General features: G+C 36.5%; 1 protein-coding gene across 5 annotated transcripts in view; it reads right to left on the reverse strand.

Moving 5' to 3' along the window:
- ZNF385B (zinc finger protein 385B) overlaps nt 1–22,728 on the reverse strand; it is a 295,165-nt gene that overhangs the window by 85,995 nt on the left and 186,442 nt on the right. The window contains exon 1 of one of the 5 annotated variants that reach the window (XM_063097027.1): nt 10,223–10,312. The exons of the other annotated variants lie outside the window; for them this stretch is intronic. The gene's annotated coding sequence lies outside the window, so the exon portion shown is untranslated. Of the gene's footprint in view, nt 1–10,222; nt 10,313–22,728 lie in introns of those variants that run through there. 5 annotated transcript variants of the gene reach the window in all.

The raw sequence follows: 22,728 nt of genomic DNA on the forward strand, positions 1-22,728 counted from the left end.
GTTGCCCCTTATACTGTGTATCTTTCCCCCTTACCAGGACAATTACCAATGTAGAACCTCCTCCACTTCTCTGAGCATGTCCATTCTTCCATCAGTCTGCTACATGAGGAACATAATTTATCAAGAGACCATTAAGCATTGCCACTAAAAGGTGACTATGTGAACAGGGGATGAGACCGATAAAGAATTTTGCTCCTGGAAAGGTCATATAATAACAAGAGATAAAATTTTTATAGATATACTATGTACCAGGCACTACCCTAAGCACATTACCTATGTGTGTACATATGTGTACACACATGTACGTGTACATACATAGATGTATAAGTATATACATCTGTATATACCCATTTACATACATACATATAAATATACATATAACTCATTTAATGCTTATAATAACCCCCAAAACAAGGTACTGTTATTAGCTCCATTTTACAGATGAGAGACTGAGGCACAGAGAGGTTAAGCCCAACTTCATTTAGCTCATACGTGGAAGAGTCAGGATTCAAACCCAAGCAATCTGACTTCTGAATTCTGCCTTTTACCATTATGGTATGGTCACCAAATTGTACAGCTGAAATAACTCCAGGTATATAGACACATTCTCCAGCTATAGATAGGAGCATTTTACCATCAAACTAAGAGATTTAAAATGTTGAACTTCCAAACAGGTATAGTTTACAGCTGGGAATTAGTTGAAACTTTTATTGGACCTTAATGTTGTACCTGATACTGAAATAAATAAAATATGTAAGACTTTTTAGTGTTCTATAAGACCTGCTTCTAGAATATATTTGTTTAAAAATAATCTCCTTTTAAATAATGGTATTATTTAGTTTAATAAATACTTATGAGGAACCAACAAGGCACAGTGCTGACAGCTGCAGAGATTACAAACTGAGTCAGAATTTATTTTACTTTTTAATAGAAGAAAATAATAACAACTACTACCATTTAATGATATTCTCCTGCATGCTAGGTACTGTGCTAAGTGATTGTGTCCCCTATTTTATTAAATTATAATACAACTCTATGAGGTTTGTATTATTATCTCCATTTTACAGATGATAAAGGTAAGGTTTAGAGAGATTAACATCACTCAGTATGTGGCAGGGCCTGGGTCTAAACACTTGTTTGTCTGACTCTAAAGCCCAGGCCATTATTCCATACAGTAGGTTATTCGTAGAATTGTTACATGAAAAAGAATCTGTCATCAAATACATTTAGAAAATGCTGGCTTCAACAAGGTTTAAAACGGTTCTTTTCTGTAGGACATTTCAGAGCTTTTAATACAGTAATGTGCTCTATGAACATCTAGGCACATTTAATTTCTTCCCTCAATTTTTTGAGCATGGAATCAAGCCTTTTTGACTCCCCACGGAGCTTCTGGGACAACCATGATACTGTGGCATGCTCTTCAGGCAACACTGTCCCACACATGTTAAAAGCACCAACTAAGCAGACAGACAGCTGACGACTCCTGTGTCTACTGCTTTCTTGTGTGAACTTGGACAAGTGATTTTACTTCATTATACCTCTATTTTTCTTTTCTATAAATTGGGGAAAATAAGAGTATCTATACCATAGGACTGGTAGGAGAAAGAATTGAGATTTTTCTATGCAAAGTGCTTCACCCTGTGCCTGACACACAGCCAGTGTCATATAAGCTTCAATTACTGTGGTTACTAACTACTGACAGAATGACATATCTCAGGAGAGCATAAATAGTTAAATCCATTAATACTTATCATAAAAGGCAGGATATGTCAGGGATCATATGTTATCAACAAAATGTTAAGGAGGTTCAAGAGAGAAATAAATTGCATCTGGTTAGGAGTTAGGTTCGTAAATGTTTCCATGGATGAGACATTTCTTAAGATAAACCTTGAGGAATGGTTATTGTTTGGAGAGGTGGATATGGGAAAATGGTGGAGGAAACTGCATAAGCAAAAAGCATAGAGAAAATGGAATGTATTTAAATGAGAAACATTTTAGGCTCTCACAGTAACTGAAGTTTATACAACACTGGTTGTGTGTCAGGTGAAGAATAAGGGAGGAGGGAGGGAGGTTTTGGTAATGGGCAACAATAATCAACTACATTGTATGTTGACAAAATAAAATTTTTTTAAAAATTTTAAAAAATAAAAAATAAAAAGAATACTTTTTACAGTATTCCTAGTGTTTCTGGATTAGAAGGTAAAACAATAAAGAGAAAAACTTTGTGACCTTGGAGTGAGCAAGGATTTCTTAAATAGAAAACAAAAGGTGCTAGCCATAAAAGAAAAAAATTGATGAATACACTCTATTAAGAACAAGAATGCAGAAATAACACACCATCAAGGGAATGAAAAGGCAATGCACAGAGTGGGAGATGATATTCATAGTGTATGTACTCATACATTTTGACAAAGGACTTGAATCTAGAATAAAGAACTCCTACAGATCACTAGAATAATGGGTAAAAGACTTGAATGGACACTTTACAAAAATGGATATTAAAATGGCCAATAAACAATACAGAAAGGTGCTTAACTTCTTTAGTCATTTGGGATATGAGAATTACAACTACCATGACACATCACTACACACCCACAAGAATGACTACGGTGAAGAAAGATGGAGATGATGAAGTGTTCATAAGAATATGGAGCAACTAGAACTCTATACTGAAATGAAAATTGTTACAGCAACATTGAAAATTTATTTGGCAATATCTGCTTAAGCTGAACACATTACCCTATGACCCAGCAATTCCACTTTTAGGTATTTAGGTACCTTATCTAAAGAAATACATGCTAGAATGCTCATAGCAATACTATTTATAACAGCCCAGAACTGGAAATTACCCAATTAACCCATCAACAGTAGAAAGAATAAATAATTTTGGTAACTTCACAGAAAAAACATTTACATGATGCAATATAGCAATGAGAACAAATGATATATAATTACATGCATCAACAAATAGACCTTGCAAACATAATGTTGAGAAAGAAAACTAAAATAAAGGAGTACAAACTATATGATATCATTTATAAAAATTACAAAAGCAGACAAACTAATCTATGCTGTTAGGATAGTGGCTGTCCATGTAGAAAGGGTAGAATGGAGTGGGAGGTGGAGTGACTACATGAGAAGGTCTTCCAGAGCGCGGCAAATGTTTTTTTGTTTGATCTGGGAGCCAATTACAGAGGTATGTTATACTTGTGTACATTCATTCAACTGTATACTCATGATATGTGCACTTTTATGTATGATAACATATAAATAGAAATTTTGAAATTTGTGGTCAATGCTATTAATTTTAACAAAATATTTTCACAAATATAGTCAAAATTCACCTATAAGAACATCTTCAAATTCCATCAAGTTTGTATAGTTTTAGGATGAATATGATGTTTTTTGAGTTCTTTTTTCCACTGACAGCTTGATTTTGCTCAAAACGATTTGTGAGCAAATAAAATTTCCTTTTAATACTGACACTTCCTCACTGAATTTAGGAAGCGGACAGAGGAGACTGATACAGAATCCAGCGATGCCAAAGAGAAAAATGTGTATCTAGAACTCTGAATCTATAAAATTTTAACAACTGGCAATTCTGTGCCTGAATATCCCTGAAGACAGCTAAGGGTTCCCTCCAAAGGGCTCCAACAGCAGCCGCCACAGCAGCAGTCTGGCAGAATGTTGCTTTTAAAAATAAATCCTTCTGAGCATCACATGGAAGTTTATAAGCAATAATGAAGTGCTGCATCAAAAAACAGCAATGAAGCCACATCATGACAGTTTTTAAGCCACAATATCCTTTGGGTTTTGTAGTAAAGTGCCAGCTTTTACACAAAATGATAACTCTTTTACTAAGATGCAATGGATGGCTTTTCAGATACTGTGTCAACGGAATACATGCAGCTGTGTGGTGATTCATTTATACCTGAATATCTTGTCCAAGTACTGAGTTTCTTATATTTAAGTGTTTTAAGAAATGGATAAGATTTATTTACTGTATAGTACAAACTATAGTTTGGTTAGGTATGTGACCTACTTCATTAGTTGCAATCTTTCTTTAAAGCAGCATTGCTTTACTGAGAGTTTCAGAATTTAAGTAAATTTAAATGGTTAAAACTGAATTTAAAATATTTCTGCTTTATTATAGTTTTTCAACTTGTAACTCATTAGTATTAAGCATAATCATGCAAGAAAGGAAACTCAAAGAAGGGAAAACTGGGTTCTAAAAATGCTTTCTCAAGTTTTTCAGAATAGTTTTTAATACACCTGACTTATCAAAAGGGAATGTCATGTGCTTAGTTCCTAAATTACTAAGTGTTTAGAGAAGCCAAAATTATCACCAGACAGGGCTTTACTAAAATTGTCTGAGGTCAAGAATGGTTTGGGAGGTCACAGGAGCCTGGCAAAATATTCTGGCAAAAAGACCGAGGGAGATGGTCCTGAGCTACATTTGCCCAGTGACTCTCGTCTATGGCATCAGGACCCTTCCATGAGGTCTGAAACCTCTTTCTGTTACAAACCAAGGAACCATGTGTTCTTCCTTTATAGCATACAAGGGACCTAATGGCAGTGTAGACTATGACTTATTTTAGAAAACTTCCTAAAATTACAGATTTTCTTGGGAAAGGAAACAACTATGTTTCTCAAGTAACTGAATATTTCTAGAGGAGTAATATTTCTTTTTTTTTTTTTGTCGTTTTTTCGTGACCGGCACTCAGCCAGTGAGTGCACCAGTCATTCTTATATAGGATCCGAACCCGCAGCGGGAGCGTTGCCACGCTCCCAGCGCAGCACTCTACCAAGTGCGCCACGGGATCGGCCCTAGAGGAGTAATATTTCTTAAAATTTTAGTGGTAAACATAATTTAGGAGTCGACGCTTCATTTCATATGAGAAAAATGGGATTTAGAAGTCTTAATTCACATGGTACTTGACTGATGATAGAACCAAAACTAGAGCTTGTTGCCCCAGGGACAGTTTCCAATATTTAAGTCTGTACAATCAAAGATGTACAAGAATCACATATGATAGCTGTTACCTTTGTTAAATTAAGTTTGACCTAAAGGTTTCTCAGGACATAGTGAACTATAACCTAACTTGATGTGTAAACAGTCTGTAACCTACTCTTGTAACAAGTAGCCAAGTCTTGGCCAATCACAGGTTCACATAAGGCAAATGCCCAGCTGTTTAACCAATCCAGCTGTTTCTGTACATCACTTCTGTTCTCTGTAAGTCACTTTCCTTTTACTGTTCATAAATGCTATCCAGCCCTGCAACAGTCCTGGAGTCTCCCTGAACCTATTTCTGGTTCTTGGGGCTTCCCAATTCAAGAATTGTTTTGTTCAATTAAATTCCGTTAAATTTAATTTGTCTAAAGCTTTTCTTTTAAAGCCCTCTTGAAAATTTAACTAGACTAGTATTTAGTATTTTCCTTTTTTATTTTTACTGAAATTCAAAAGAAACTATTCATTTTTTAAATGATTTTAACATTTTATTAATATGAATAATGGTAGAAAGAAATTCAATGAAAGAAAAGCCAGTGTGGCCAAGAGCCAACATTTCTTTCCAGTTTATAGAACAGTAGAAGATTGATTGCAACACCTCATTTTAAATAATTATTTTAATATTCCCAATGGGGAAAAAAGAGAACGACAAAGCCCATAATACTATGCGTTTAGCCATACTGTTTGGGTCAATATAACTAATTCAAATAGCCTCCTAGTAGGAGGCACACTCACATTTATGTTGGTTTTTATACTCAAATACTATCAGAATTGCAACAAAAATGCTATCTGAAAAGACACACTTTGACACATTTTTCCAGGCAATGGCAACTGACCTTCCATTTGAGCAGATCAAAGTAGCAGGTCCATTCAGACCTCTGGCTCTGTCTTTAGGCCTCTCCTCTGCCATTGGAACAAAGGGTGAGGCTGAAGGGACTGCAGGAAGCAATTCTGGAGGTCAGTGCACCCAGCTGCTGCTCTAAATTCTAGCTCCAGGACACAAAAGGTTTTGCTTCCTAGTTTCAGAGAATTTTAGTTCCTGCATTCAGTGTCTAGCTTGTTGTCATTTAAGAACTAAAAGGGGTGGGGGTGGGGGGGAAAGAATAGTGGTTTATGTAAATTATCTTTTTAAAAAGATACCCCCCACCCCCACTCCACAGGTTGCTCAGTTTAAAGAAACAGAGTTAATATTTGCTCTGCTTGGGCCCTCTACTCCCACCTTGGTAGAAAAAAAAAAAAAGCTTTTCCTTAGCTTAAATATTAACCAAACACTTCAAAGTTATTCAAAAGCTGTTACCCATGTTAATAATAAGAAAAAAAATAGACTCCCAGAAAGCACAACTTGGAAATAAACAGAAGCAGTTAAAAGTGCTGTAACCCTTTTCTGAGAATGTATCCCATTGCCACCATAATAATAATAATAAATACAATATAAAAATAATAATTACAGTATAAAATATAATAACTATACAGCATTCAGAAAAAATTCTGGTGGAGTATTACAATGATGGTGAACATGATAGAAGAGGTCATTCTTTGTCCTCTGTCAGCAAAGAAACTATTTTCACCCAGGAGCAATAGACATGGCCCACCTGGCTGCAGGGCTGTTGCTGGGCTAGCAGCATGAAACCCACTGTTCCACCCTATGGAAACTTGGTCTGGGACACATGATCTGGCCATGCAGAGATGGGTGAGCAGAGATTGTGAGTCATGGGGTGATATTGGGGCTAGGATGAAGAAAAGGGTGAGGGGGGATTTGGAGAGTTAAGGAAAAGTGGTAAGTTTGGCTTAGTTTTACAGACTAGACTAGACCTAGCACCAATTCCATATTTGGAATTTCCTAATATCTTGCTCCTAAAATGATTTTCTTCCTGTGTGTCTTTTCATTGTGTGGCAGAAATCTGAGTAAAATGAAGTAGAGCAGAGCAAAAACTACATGAACAGGAACAACCTAAGTTGTTAAGTAGGGCGTCTACTTCTTCAAACAACTGGGAGGCAATGTGATATATCACCCATATCCTGAGAAACATGGAATGCCCTGTGACACTGGGGATGCTTGTACTGTAGAGTCTTCAGTGAGTATTTAACAGATTGGGCCAATCCCTGGCCTGGCTTCTTAAAAATCTGCCATTGTCCTGACATCCTAGAAATTGATGCTACTTTTTTCAGTCATACAGGCAGTTTCTGGGGCACTAGTGATCTGCCAAACAGCATCAGATAAGGCCCTCCGATGAATACCCAAGGATTTTATGCCATGGAAGTGATTCACCATAAATGATTGCCCTTGTCCCTGTGCATCAAGTTTACTCTTGTAGTATACTGACTTTGAAGTTTTTATTTTACAATTCTCATATATATGAAGAATCTTCAAAATGTTCATGGGAAGATTTATATTATCTTTTAATTCTATTTTTCTATGAACTTTTTGAAGCACCGTTATATAAATTTAAGGTGTACGATGTGATGTTTTGATATACATATACATAGTGAAAAGATTACCACAGGTAAGCAATTTAAAATATCCATTATCTCACATAGTTACCTTTTTCTTTTTCTTTTGTGGTAAGAACACTTAAAATCTACTCTCAGATTCCAGTATACAATACAATATTAACTATCGTCCTCATGCTATATTTTATATCTTTAGATATATTCATTATTCATTCTACATAACTGCAACTTTGTATCCTTTGGCCACATCTCTCTATGCCTGCCTCACTTGTTCTAGGTACAGTATTTGATTTTTTTTTTTTTTAGATTCCACATATAAAAGAGATCATGCAGTATTTTTTTCTGTGTCTGGTATATTTTACTTAACAAGATGTCTCCCAGTTTTATTCATGTTGCTGCAAATGGCAGGCTCTTCTTTTTAGAAGGTGAATAATATTCCTCACGTGGAATTTCTTCTTGGTTTCCCTAATAATTCTCTCTTACTCCCTCAATGAACACCAAAAGTCAAAGCCACCATGATTTTTTAATAAGGAGTCCCATTGAAAGTAGAGAATTTAATCATAGATTTATTATGTTCTTTTTCAATGATCTGTTTTATATTGTAACAAAGGAATGGAAATATTTTCTTTTAGAACACTTGTTTTGAGTCTTGCTCTCTTCCTGAACATCAAACAGCCTTTTAAGCTCCCTTTTTAAAAAAGACACCAATGGAAAGTAAACAATTCATAAAAATGGACCTGGTGCTCAATGTATTTCATTTGACAAAACATGTTTCCCATTAAAGAAAATGTAAAAAAAATCCAAAATTGCACAACCTCTACATATTTCCAAACTTTGATCAACTTGTGTCTCTGTGTCTTTTTCTCTAACACCTCTTTTCTCTGTCATTCTCGTGTCCCTCTTTTTATCTCCCTAGTCTCCTTCTCTCTCACCCATCTGTCTTTTCTGCTTCTCTCATCTCTCCTGTCTCTCTCATGTCTCTGGCATCTCTCCATCTCTGTCTGTCTCTTTGTCTGTGTGTGTGCCTGTATGTCTGTCGGTCTCATCTCTGTCTCTTACCAAGATACTACCAGGGAAATAAAAAGCACTCATAAAATTTGTCATCTGCCTTGTTTTGCAGGTGCATTGTATTAATTTTGTTAATACAATATTTGCTTTTATAAATCAAAAGACGAATAGCAAGATTATTATCAGGACGAGTTTGACTCTGACAAGATGTAACAATTAAATTAGGCCAAATCTCTGGTTATGTTCCAAGTAGATATGTCAGTTGCAACAACTGAGGATTGTTTTTATAGATGCTCCCACAATGGTATTTGCTCTACTTGTGATAGAGTCAACAAGTCAGGACTTATTTAAATGCACCGTAGAACTTAAATACACCATAGAATTTGATGGTACATTTTTATAGAAATTCATCATCGTGTCCTCGGTTACACAAATACTATACTTTTTCACTGGAGAGCACAGGGTGATTTCACATATATTAAGGAGACTTTTTACATATATTTTGTATATAATAAATAGTCTTCTATTTATGTGCTCTTACATGGCTTATGATCATTCATTGTTTTTTCTGATGAAAAAAGTGATGCTCAGGGATAAATAATTCCATGACAAAGCAAACATACAAAATGAAGCCAATGATGGACCCAGCACTAGAAAAAAACTTCTTCCAAAATCAGGTGCTAGGTCAATTGTAATAACTACACCGAACAACATTGTCTGCTAAGAGTTCACACATCACGGAGTCTTAAGAACCTTGGAAAAATCAATGCACTTTGGCTTTAACCTACTCATTTTTTTGCAAGAACCCACTGAATCTTCACTATTTACACCTCTAATCCAGCTATGAAGAAGAATAAAAGAAGTAGAAGCTCTTTCAATATTTTCCAAACCACTTGAAATCCCACTGGGGACTAGGAGATAAAAACATCTTCCTAGTGCCAAGAGTTTCTCAGCCCTTTCCTGATAGTGACATTTATTCATGTTTCACTGATCTCAAAATTGAAATAAAAATGATTTCTTAGGTGGCAAAAAACAAAGTGATAACAGTAAAATAGGATTGAGAATTTCATAAATACCTGTTATATACATACAGCATACACCTACCCTTATAACAGACAATACTCCATCCTGAAGAGCTAAACTTACTGGTTTCCGGAGAGATTTCTATGCTCAAGGGTCTAAAAAACATGAAGCTGTCGAGTTTTAACTTGAACTAGATGGAATATTAAAACTTGAAACATGCCTATCATAAAAATCATGTGACAGGAGTGCAAATCACTCATGTCACTATATTTTATGACAAGCTTCCAGCCACTGTTCTGTCAAACTGAATGTGGACTCTTGGACATATACAATCATCAGCTTAATATATACTTTCTGAAGAGAAGAGAAAAAGGAGAGAGGGTTTTTAACATACTTGGACTAAACATGAATCACCTTTTTACCTAGTAGTTATTCTGGCGTAAACTTTCAAAGAAAAAAGAACAATAGCTCATAAAGAAAGAAAATGCAGGAAATCAGTCACATCTTCATTATATTTAGCGAAGTGACTCAATAGTACAATTTAAATACAAACAAGTTAGGAAAACCAAAATAATATTGGACAGGAGAGTCACAAAATTAGCAGATTCTGTTTGTCCTAATTTTGATATTTTTCTCTTTTTTTGAAATTGATTGAATTGTTTTATATTTTTATCACATACTTCCTGAAAAAGTTCCCTGAGGTGTAAATGCTGATCAGTCAGCAGTGCTTACCTTCGTTTTTAAGATTACAGTCCACAATCACTTCTGCATTTGAGCACTGTAAGAGGTCTTACATTTAGAGATAAATAATTCCATCATTTCAACCTGGTGCTCCTGTGAAATGTGGTGCTAGGAAACAGCCGGCAGGCAGTGCGTCTGAACAAATCATACGTCCTGTAATTGCCCGCTTAGCTCTAATTACTATTGAGGATAGTGTTTGCAACCTGATTCCAGGGAGAGGGCAGACTACCTTCTGACGACACCGAACCAAATATATCCTAAAAGACTGACAATTACTTTCTTTCATGTAATTTTCCTGAGTATCTCCCAGCTACTCAGAAACTACCACTCTGCCATGGTAAAAATGAAATCAAGAAATCTGACACCTTTCTCTCCTTCCCAATAAAGCAACTCAATCCTCTCAAAATATCTACTTACTATAAAAATTTGGAATTTTCACTATCACTTAGATTTCAAGGGATTGCTTTTTTTTTTTTTCCTAGGTGGGCAACTAAATCTTTATTTTGAGTTGCTTTTTATTTCAAAAAGAAATAGGTTTTCAAAATGAACTTTATTTACATTGTTAGTCCAGAATAATTCATTTGTATACCATTAGGCCTGAAATATTTGTTTCCTTTCCTGTCTATTTTTAGGTTTTAAATAAAGATTCGAAGCATATAATTCAAAAAGACTAAGGCGGATGACAATTTGATATTGATAACATTAATAGGAGTATTTATACATCTTAACTCAAAAACCTAATTTCAGTTATTTATTATGGTGAAAGTAATAGTTGTGTAGGCATGGAACTAAAATGATACAGTATTTACTCCCATATCTAAATAATTTCATTCTCCATCTAGTGGCATCTGACCGCATGATCAGAATAAAGCTCTTGACATTTCCATGTTACACAGTGTGGCTGCAACTTGTTGTTTTGCTTATATTAAACTGATTGTCATTGATACTGATGACTTAGCTTAGTGGGCATTTGACTGAGTGAAAGAAACTTGAAATGACTGATGTTTGCAAATGTCAGGAAGGATTATGCACCTTTGGTAATGCAATTTAGCACATTTGCTAACCACAGCCAACACTTATTTTAGTGATGTACAGAACAAATTATGCTTATCCAAATTCAGAGATTTAGTATATCTGCTTATGTCAGATTTGCATAGTAATTATTAGGGACAGGTAAAACCAAGTGAATCATTAGATGCACCAAACAAAATGGTAATTATAAAACCAGCCCTTAGAAATGGTGCATTTATCCAGGCCCATTGGATCTCAGCTAAATTACAAATAATAACAAAATAACACTTTAAACAGAACATAGTATGGTAGCTCTATACTTATTTTCCTCCAAATAACAATTGTGCACTTCTTGCTCATATAATATTTAGTTCTTCATGGTTAAAATAAAATTATATTCACTGCTGTGGTTTTCAGATTTTTGAAAAAAACTTTATATGTAATAGACCTTCCGTAAGAAACCTCTGCTCAGTGGAGATTACATTAATGCCTCCTTCAAAGTATTTTTCTTTCATGGAGCTAGACAAAATAATCCATTCTTTTTTTGCCTACCCTTAAATCATGACTGATTCTTGAAGTATTTTTCTAGAACATTTCCGGGTCTGGCACACTAATGCATTTTCAAGCGCTCAAGCTCTTTATGTGTACCTCTCATATATTCTTTGTTTATTTCAATAGTACACAAAGTGTGATCCCAGATTAGCAGCATCACATCACCTGAGAACTTGTTAGGAGAGCAGATTCCTAGGTCCCACCCCAGATCTTCAGAATCACAAACTCTGGGGGTGGGGCCTAGCAATCTGTGTTTTAACAAGTCCCCCAGGTGACCTGAAGCATGCTGTTTGAGAACCACTGGTCCATGGTGTGTGTATGCACTAAGAGCAGTAGAAGAATGGGATAAGAAACATTTAATCCTTTATGGGGGAAACTATGGGAGAGATAAAGACTCAGCAGTGAGGTGACATTTAAGGGTTGTCTAAAGGATGGGAACAGTTTAGATGTACATGAAGGAGCACCAGGCATGCCTTACTCCCACTAACTGGTCACCTCGAGTAAATGCATCCTGACCCTCTCTAAGACTTTGTCAATCACCTTGTTTCTTCAGTCATTTCATTCTTAAGGAAAACAGAAAACTTGTTTCATTACTGTTAGCTTCTCAGTCTACCAACTACTTTCCCTTAAATTTTAACTCTTTTAGAGAAGCCTTCACTTTCTTTTTTCACCTTTTTACTATCTCTTCACTTCATAAACCCTGTAATCTGGCTTCTGATTTCTCCAGCCTAATAAAACCGTGGTTTTGAAGGTCTTTATCAGTTCTCCTTGACCTTTGTACCATGGGTAGAAAACGATCCCGTGTCTAAATTGCTTCTTTTCCAAGCTCGACTTTAGTATTTGCAGCCACATACTGGACCCCTCCCACCTGTATCCCACTGGCACTTCAACTTCAACTTGCACAAAATTAAACTAGTCATCCCAGACTTCCTGCCCCCACTCCTTCTCTTTACTCCCCCAAAGACCTTCCTCCTCTGGTGTTGTTTATTACACTGCCTGGCACCATGAGTCCTCCAGTTATACAGACTCTAAAACCTGAAGATGTATTTGACTTTTCCTTCTTCTTTCCTGAATCAAGGTAGTTATCTTTATGACATCTGTCATCTCCTTCCCCTTTTCATACCCATTACCATTAACTTAATTTAGGTCCTCATTAGCTGTTCCCTAGCATAATCCTTTAATCATTATATTCCCCCTGTAGTCAACTGAATTCTTAAGATGAGTAGCTCAAATCAATCATTTTCCTATTCAAACGTCTTCCACGGCTCCCCTTAGTTTCAGCCTCTGAAATCCAATACACCTGTTCAAATCTCTATTCCACTACTTACCAGCTGGGCAACATTACATGAATTAATTGACTTGTTAAGCCCCAATTTTCTCAGCTGATTAGTAGGAACAAACCAGTAATCATATCTCCTGAGGAGACCTGGAGGGAATAATGCATGTAAGTTCTTACCACAGTGCCTAGAACATTGAAGGATTTTTTTTAGTAAATGATAAGCTTTATTATCATTACCAAAGCCATCTCTTTGGAATCCAGTTCCAGCACCTCAGTTCAGCATCCACCACCATTCTCAAACTTAACTGAAAACTGTTTTCTCATTTATGCTTTATAAGATTTGTTTGTTAAACTGAATTCTCCCTCAAGCACGAGACCCACATCTTATTTTTTCTTTCTGTCTCTGGCCCCTTAGGAAGCATCTTACACCTAGTAATTCCTTCAGAAATGTTCACTGCTTGAAGCACTAGATGGTTCTTGTATGTATACACTTTCTTAGTTCCTCTTTTAAAATAAATTATTTATTTTTTAATTGAAAAGTATTGTTTGTACATATTTACAGGGTGCAGAGTTATATTTTAATACATGTATACAATGTGTAATAATCAAATCAGGGTAGTTAGCAAATTTATCATTGCAAAAGTTTATCATTTCTTTATGATGAGAACATTTCTTAGTTCTATCATTTTGTTCATCTTGTCATGCCCCCCAGGATGCTTTTCACTTTCTGTCCCCTTTCAAATTCTCTCCATTTTCAAGGGGTATTTTAAATGCCATCTCTTCCAGGAGGCCCTCCCTCTTCTCTAAAAAGAAAGTATCTGGTTTTCCTCTGAACTTGCAATACATTCCATTTACATCTCTATTACAGTACTTAAAATATTCAATTGTGTATTATTTGTGCATGTGTCTTCCTTCCCAGTGAGCTCTAAGCTGTTCTGGGTTAGAGACTAGACTTCATTTACTGCTGTTTTCCTAGTGCCCTGCCCAGAGAAGGCATTCAATAAATGTATTGAATGAATGAATGAGGTAAATGGAATAGCATCTGTGTTTTTATTATAAGGACTGTGCTGATATTATTTGATTAAAGATTTTATTTCCCACTGATAATTATGATCATCTTTAGAGAGTACATGAATTGTGAAAATTACAGAAACAAGTTTAAGAGGACCCCTTATAAAAAGGGTGTGTTCCTAACCTTGGTTTTAAAGGTCGTATTCTAAAATTCAGAAGCATTTTCCATAGAAACAAAGTTATAAATGGCCATTGGAATACTGGGATAGTCCTCAAAAGCTTAATTAACCCACAGGATGGCTGTATTAGACAGAACATTACACTAGCAATAACACCTCAATGCTAACATTATTATAAGAAGTTTCAAAAAGCAGTCAATATTCTATGAGTGTTTATAAGGGGGATCAGTCTTCCTTACAAAACATAAAACCATGATTTTTAAAAAAAATATTTTAAGACATATTCAGAAAGCCATAACCAGAAGCCAATTTTCCTGTGTATTCAAATGGTTACTTTTCCTTGCCAGGATGAATGTGAGGTTAGAGAATCCATTTATAATTGTAGATATAAATTGTAAATTTAGAAAATGGAAGTCCTTAAATCAGAAATTATTTTCTTTTTACTTACAATTCTAATTTCAACTTCTTTGTCTCTATTTTGGATTAATTTTAAATTGACTATGACCTCTGTTGACAAACTTTTAGCTACATTCATGGGGCGGGGGTGCCTGTTATTTAAAGTAAATCTTGAGTGAGTAACTAATCCTTTCTTAATGGAAAAATGATGGTCTTTCCAATGATCTGAATTGCAATTTTGGATTTTCACAAATTTACTTACTTAAAGCAGGCACACCTATAAACAAGTTATATGTGAAAAAAAACATATTTTTGTTGTTACTTTTGCTTCATCATCACTAAGGTAAGACATTATGGTAAATTAAACATTGGGGTCCCTGGTCCTTAAGATGACTAGAAAACAAAAACAATACATCCAAAACAACTAGAGACTAATACAAAGACACATGAAATTTAGTATAAATTGCAGGCATAGATATAGAAGTAGTGCAGGACAGAATATAAACTTCACAGGGTGAGGGATCTTTGTTTTGTTCATTAATGTATCCTAAGCACCTGGCACCATGCCTTGCACGTATTATGAGCTCAACAAACAACTGTTGCACCAAAAGGAGAGACAAAAGTGGGTTAGAATGGCTGGGAAAGTTTCACTGTGAAGGCAGGACTTGAGCAAGACCTTAAAATAGTGATTCCTTGATCCTCCTTTAGCTCCCCACCTACATTCAGGCTATCAGCAAATCCTGCTGTTTCTACTTCCAAGACAGATTGCAAATCCTCCTGCTTTCCCTCGATGTCACTGCCACATTGTAGTCCAAGACACTAACATTTGTTTGGACTGCAGCTAACGACTCTTCACAGATATTTCTGGGACCACTCATGCTCTTCTGTACTTGGTTCTCCACACAGCAGCCAAGCAAACTGTGTAAATTACAAATCTGATCATGTCACTCCAGTGTAATGGCTTCCCACTGCATTTTGAATAAAATCAAACACCTCACCATGGTCTACAATTACCGCATGCTTAAGCCCCTGCTTACTTTCTAAACCTCACCTAGTACCAACTCCACACCCCACCAACCAAGATCTAAGCTTCCTTTCTCTTTCCCAGACATGTCAAATCCATTCCTATCTCAAGGCTTTTGCCTTTGCTCTTCCCTCAGCATGTAACCTTCTTCTCCTAATTCAGTTATCATATTCTCATGAGGCTTTCCCTCTATTACATTGCTCTGTTTTATTTACTCCACTGCACTTACTTGTCTCTAAAATTATCTTGTTTAATGTTTTTCCTTGTTCATTGCCTCCCCTCACTAGAAAATAACCTCCATGAAGACAATGACTATATTCTTGGTGTTCTATTCCCAGCTTCTAGAACAGTGCGAGGCCTACAGTAGGTACTCAATACATATTTTGAATGAATGAATGGTCATATTTCCCCAGCCTTTTCAAGTGTGAAGACACATATTTTTTAGCATCAAATGGTCTTAAGGACCTCTCACATATGACTAGTGTTATCTTTCCTTTAGTAGCCATTGATTATATTCAAAGCTATTGTGAAGTCATTTAAAGTAAATGTAAAGTAACAACATTTAAAGTAAAGAGGTATTTCATTATCATGGTAGGGCTGACATGCATTTGGCAAAAATATGTTGGGTATGTGTGAGACATGGTATTTATTCAATCTACCAGATACTTAGTGCACATCTCCATTTACAGGTATCCCAGGATCCTCAGGCCACAGATGTCAGGGAGCCACTTACTGATATGCAGATTTGACATGAGAAAACAGAAGGAATGGTAGCAGTCCTAGTTAGAGCTCTCTCAAGACAAAGATAATACAAAGCCTATCCTAAACTAAGGCTAAACTAACTTATTTTTTAAAATCATCTAACACCTAAAATAGAGTTTATTGGTCATCTTTACACATTTGTATAATAATGGCTAATACATAACATTTATTATGTGCCAACACTGTTCTAAGCACCTTATGTATATTAATTTACACAATCTTCAAATTAACATAGGGAAGAACTTGCCATGGCCTGCATTCTCTATATGAGGAAACAGGGCATATGAAGGTCACAAAGCAGGTAAGTGGTAGAGTGAGCTGGGGTTCAAACCCACAGTGCCTGGCTCTAGAGTCCATACTTTAACTACTCTGGTATGCTGGCTTGCTGATAAGAAGTTACCACTTTCACACTAATAGAATATCTCTTGCACTATCCACAGCATATAAGAAAAATTATATATCAGATGTCAATTACTCCTAAATATGCATATTTCACTCTCAAACATTCTCAGGTAGTGATTTCCTCATTACTGCTAAATAAAGATCTGAAATACTTAGTAGCAAGTGACTTTATGAAGCTGTTCTATGTCATGTGGGAAATCATGAGGAAAATCTAAATCAAATCCCAAATCTCACTGTGCTTTTAATATCACTGTGAAAACAGCATGATTTTCTAGGACACACTGTGAAGTCTGAGGTGATAAGATAGCATATCTTAAAATGACTTGAAACCAAAAATGGATTTGCAAGCATATTTCCAACTCTCCAAGAATTTCTATTTTGACAAGTTAGGCCATGGGGACACAGACCTCACCTTAATATAGAAGATCTTTAAGTGTGCAAACCATGGTGATTTCTGCACAGTATTGGGTTAGGCTGTTTTGTGAAGAAAGGTCAATATTAGCTTATAGCACCAAGACAGAATTCTAATAAGGTCCAAGTTGTTCTGTCATTCATGTGGCCCTTTAATTATTCCCCCTGTTATTCCCTACTTTTTAAAAAGATTAGTTAGCTACCTTGTGAAATGTGAATGAGTCAAAGTGGAGTTGAGTCTACTGAGCATAGTCCATGTTGTGCAACATGACCCCTGTGTAATAAATCTTTCAGGAAGCAGATTTTCTTTTCCAGATGGGGCCTGTCTTCCCTTTACTCATGTGAGACTTGGCAAATGGGACATTCTGAATCTGACAGGCCACTTTTCTCCTTGGCTGACAACTCTTTCACACAGATGTCAGCTGGAAACCTTTACTGGGGCACGTAGGGGATCAGAACTTTTGAATCACATCCAGCTAAGAGAGTCCATCATCCCTCAGCTCTTTGCCTGCCCCATCCCATCCCAACAGCAGCGCATCTCTCCTGCAAGTCAGCCAGCGCCAGTGAGATGACACAGAACATGGGAGAGTAACTGGCTGTCAACATCAAGCTGGTTTAGGGAGTTCCTTTGTGAGAAGTTCACTAAGGAAGAGAAATCTCTGCATCTATTCTTCTATAAAGATTTGGGAGGTTGGGAAGAAAGATGAAGGAATTTAGGGTGTTTTATCATAGTGTAGTAGCTTTAGAGCCAGACTCCAATCCAAATTTTGCTTCTGCCATTTGCTAGTGATGAGATGTTAGAGAATAGCTTACTCTCTGAGCCTCAGTTTTCTCATCAGAAATACCTGTCTTTTTTAGGTTTGGTAGGGGAAGAACAATATAAAACATATAAAATGCTTAGCACAGTGTCTGGCACAGTGTGTGCCTTCAATGAATGTTAGTTCTCTCTTTGTTTCTCTGATCCTGAAAAAGACCAGGTGTTTGGTGGTCCAAATTTAGAAATGCCTCTAATATCCTCAGCGTATTCAATTTTCATTGGCTTTAGCTTTGTTTTGGCTTTATGCCAGGGATTCTTAAATTAGGATCCATAGACACCCCCCCTCCAGGAACAGCATGCAAATATTTGCAACCATGCTCATTTTTCAAGGAGAGGAATCAGATTTAATCAATTCTCAAAGGATTCTGTGATTCAAAGAGATTAAAAATTTCTGCATATGTTTCTGAAAAGTTGCGGGCAAACTGAATATCTTTCTATAAATGAAATTTGATTTTTGATGTACTAGAAGAGCCTGTGAGTAAAAGGAACTCTATAATGAATCTTTCTGTAAAGTAAATACTTTATTTCATGAACTGCATATTTAATTCAAAGTTTTTCAGGTTTTACAAAAGATTCAGATTTTCACAGACCAGATTTTCTTGAAATAGAATACATAATATTTTATGCATAGTAGCTAACAGCCAGTAACAATTTAGAACATAGCCTGAGGGGTCACGTTCAAGTTCAATGTAAACTAAAAGAGAAGGAACTCCAGAAAGTCCCTGCTCTTAACTGGACAAAATCTTAGCTATCCTCTGCTCCAAACACTTCATTTTATGGATGAAGAAATCGAGGTTCTGAGAGGTTATGTGACTTGCCCAAGGTCATTACAATAGTTATGGACAATGAGGAATAGCAGCTGTAAAAATAATGACAGTGATTATGATGATGATGACAGCACTATGATCTATCGAGCACTTACTTGAGCTAAGCCTTTTAAAGATTTTAACCTCACGTACTTTCACTACAACCCTGGAGGAAGATTTTATTACCTCTATTCAGCAGATGAAGCTGCCCAAGGCTCCACAGCCAGTAAATGGACGACTCAGAACTCAAACCAAACCACAACTCAGAACAGTTTTAGCTCAAAAGACTATGTTCTTAAGCACTAACCTGCTTTCCAGAGCACAACAGAACAGAGTTACACGTTCTTGTGACATGGTCTTGAAATATAAATAACTAAGAGGTTAGTTAGATATATTTACAACCTTTAAGGTTTATTCATATACTCACATGGGGTTTTTAAAAATACAATATTAGGTAGTTTGTGCTAATGCTACACCCTCACGGATAAGTATTAGGAGTACAATTTCTAGAACAAATCCACCTTATCTCCTGCTTGCAGTATCACCATTAGACACAACCCTCTCTGGCCATGCCCCTCCTCAGTCTGCAGGCTAAGGGGTTTGGCTCGCATGAAGTCTATGCCCTCCCCACCTTCTCGAGCACAATCTGGGTACCTGGGATTCCATAAGTCCATGCTCTAATGGCCCTAGAACCACTTCCAAGGCTTGCATAGGTCTTTTTTCCAATCCATCCCCCTGAGGTAGACAACACCTGTGTGGCTTGAGAGTGGCCTCAGGATGACCGTTTTTAGGAAATGTGGATGGAGCATGGCAGTGGGGATTGGGGTGTCCACATTCTAGTAGTACAAGTCAGGGAGTGGGACACGAGCCACTTTGGGCTTCCATGTTCTGGCAAAGAACTTTGAGGTATTTAGAAATTTTAAAAGGATACCTGGCCTTCTCATATTTTTATGGATATGTATTTGTCAAAGTAGCAGGATAAGACATACTCTACTGAACAGCTTATTGGCTTAATTCTTAACTTGAAAATAGTTAGACATATGTGGGCCTCGATTTGTACTCTTGTCCCAGGACTCACAAATGGTATGGTAAGGCAGGGCAGGGCGGGCCCTCCCTCTTGGCTTTGTTGGTCCTCTGATACTTCTGTTATGGCTCCATACCTGCTTTGTTTTCTGTGTTTTTCACTCTATCTTTACTGGTGATGTGGTATGAAATCCATCTATCCGACTGGCATTTAATGATGTCTGACTATAAGCAACACACTGTAATAAGAGTTAGGGATACAACAATAGACAGGAAATCCTCAGCCCCTGCCCTCATAGAGCTAACTGCCTTGAGAATATAAGCCTACTTGAATATATAAGCATTTGAAAAACAGTGATAAGTGTGGTGATAGGAGTAATATTGGCCATGCTGAGGGAACGTAACTCTTTCACAGGTGTCCAGGAAGGCTTTCTTGAAAAAGTGAGGTCGAAACTGAAAACCTGGAGAGTCAGATTTACCTAGGCAAAAGAGAATGAAGCAGGAGAAGAGGAAAAGCTGTTCTAGTTATGTTTCAAGTAGAATTACACACAATGGCAGTCCTGGAGCCAGAGCAAACATGAGTTATGAACTGAAAGAATTTTAGTACTGACTAAAGTCCTGGGATGAAAAATGTTCCCAGAAAGGTAAGCTGGTACCAGAACAATGCAGGTTGTATAAGTCACGTTAATGTGTTTAGACTTGTCCTAAAGGTAGTACAGAGTCAAAGACAGTTTTTAAACAAGGGATGACATGATAGGACTTTCATGTTAGGAACATCAGTGATTGGAGAATGGATCGTGTGTCTGTGCAAGAGGAGCTCATGGGGAAGGAGTGGGTGAAACAGAGGCTGATGGAGCTAAAGAAGTCAATAGGAGGCATTATAGTAATCCACGTGAGAAATAATTTTGGCATGAACTGAAGGTTAGGCTGTGGTGAGAAAGAATACAAGACGAAAGAGGTAGAATCAATAGGACATCATAACTGATTGAATATGGGGGCTGATATGCAATGGACTACATACAGCAAAGCTCCCAGAGGAGCCAATCACAGAGGAAGAATTAGAGTCTTTTCTTAATCTCCAAAAATTTCACTTGAGCTATTAATACCACAAGGAAAATTTTAAGCAATAGAACTTAGACTTGGGTAAAAGGAATAGTATAATTTCAGTTTTTATTTTACCAGGCTGAGCACCATCTGATATGCTAGCAATCTTTTGTAATGCTTGCAGCTACCAGGAAAGCAACAACAACAACAAAATTAAACAATGGGTTCAGTTCTTCTTAAAAACAAACTTTTCAAAAGTAAAGTTTATCATTTTGCTCAATACTGATAAGAATTAGTTTATATTATTCATTAGCTATCTCACATGCAGTATAGTTAGTTCTTTATAAAAATCTAAAACGTAGGTCAAAAGTTAAATTTAAGAAAGTTCCTCTTAAACTTTTTAACAATTGTGCTATGTGAATTTTTGAAGTTAAAAAATAGAAATCAATACTATGTAAGGGAGAAACGAAAAATGGATGAAAAAACTTTCAAGGGCTTTATCGATATTTTAAGCAAGATCAGAGGGAAAAGGCAAGCCACGTGTCAGCAAGGCCAAGGTTACTCAGATCTAATGCCTCTGTGGCTTTGGATAAAATTCTTAATTTCTATATATTTCTGTTTCTTCATGAAAAGATAAAAAGAACTTAAAAAGTTCACCAAAATGCCACAGAAAATAAGTTTTATGATGGACTCTGACATTCACTTGATAAAAAGTATAGCATTATTATTAGATCTATCTTATTTTATCTTTACACAGAACTGTTTTCCTGTGAACCAAAAGGAATAATTTTTAAAATCACATATTTGTTGTAATGCCCTTTAAGATCCATAACACAGTCATTACCCAGGAGGAATGAGCAAATAAAAATTAACAAAATGTGGATGCTTTAATAGAAGTACTACCCATGTCTGCAATAATGGGTTGGAATCCTACACACAAACTGCATTTTACAGTGGGGCAAATATAGCTAAACAGAACCACAACTTTCTGTGGATAAAATATGAAAAAGAACTGATACTGGTCAGACAGGCAGCATTGTCCTTCCTCAGAACAATAAATGAGCTTAGTACAATAAAATGAACTTTTCTGTTTATCCTTCTCAAAATCGTTAGGAGTCATCTTCATGCAAATAAAGTAGAAAGTCCACGAAAGCAGAATCTAAACTATTTCTCTTTGGCTCTGAGCAAAGTATTTATCTGTTTCTTACTGAATAGGGAGCAGAGTGGGCTAAAAAATATCCCCGAGTAAATAATGGTAAAATCTGCTAGGTAACCACTACAATAATGAATATTGAAACACTTGCATTATAGTCAAATTAATTATAGCTACTTACAGAAAAAGACCATTAAAAGCCACAAAGCCTATAAACAAACTAGATGGAGCCCATAATCTAAAATCATACTTGTACACAGAGGAAATTATATTCTTCGCATGGCATAAATCACAAACATTTATAAGCACAGCTTATAGGTTCAGAAGAGTTAGGTAAGGAAGGAGGAATGTTAGGGGGGCAGGGTTTTATCCAAAGAGAGGAGCTCCTTGCTTTACTTACTCTCTCACTCCTTCCTCCTTGAACTTCTCTTCAGCCTGCCTTCTGGGATTTTTCTCTCTGCAGACCCTCTTCTGACCTCTCTGACCAAGTTGCTGTCTCTCTTTGAGACCTGCTCTTTCTCTCCTGGTTCTGGGTATCATTGATGTTCGTGTTTCAATGCTGGTCTTCTGCTGGTGGCCCTCCACCCCTGTCCCGGGGTGACCTCCCTGCCTCTCGGGGTCCTGTCT

Source organism: Cynocephalus volans, chromosome 1 (genome assembly GCF_027409185.1).
Source record: "Cynocephalus volans isolate mCynVol1 chromosome 1, mCynVol1.pri, whole genome shotgun sequence".
Classification (NCBI taxonomy): domain Eukaryota; kingdom Metazoa; phylum Chordata; class Mammalia; order Dermoptera; family Cynocephalidae; genus Cynocephalus; species Cynocephalus volans.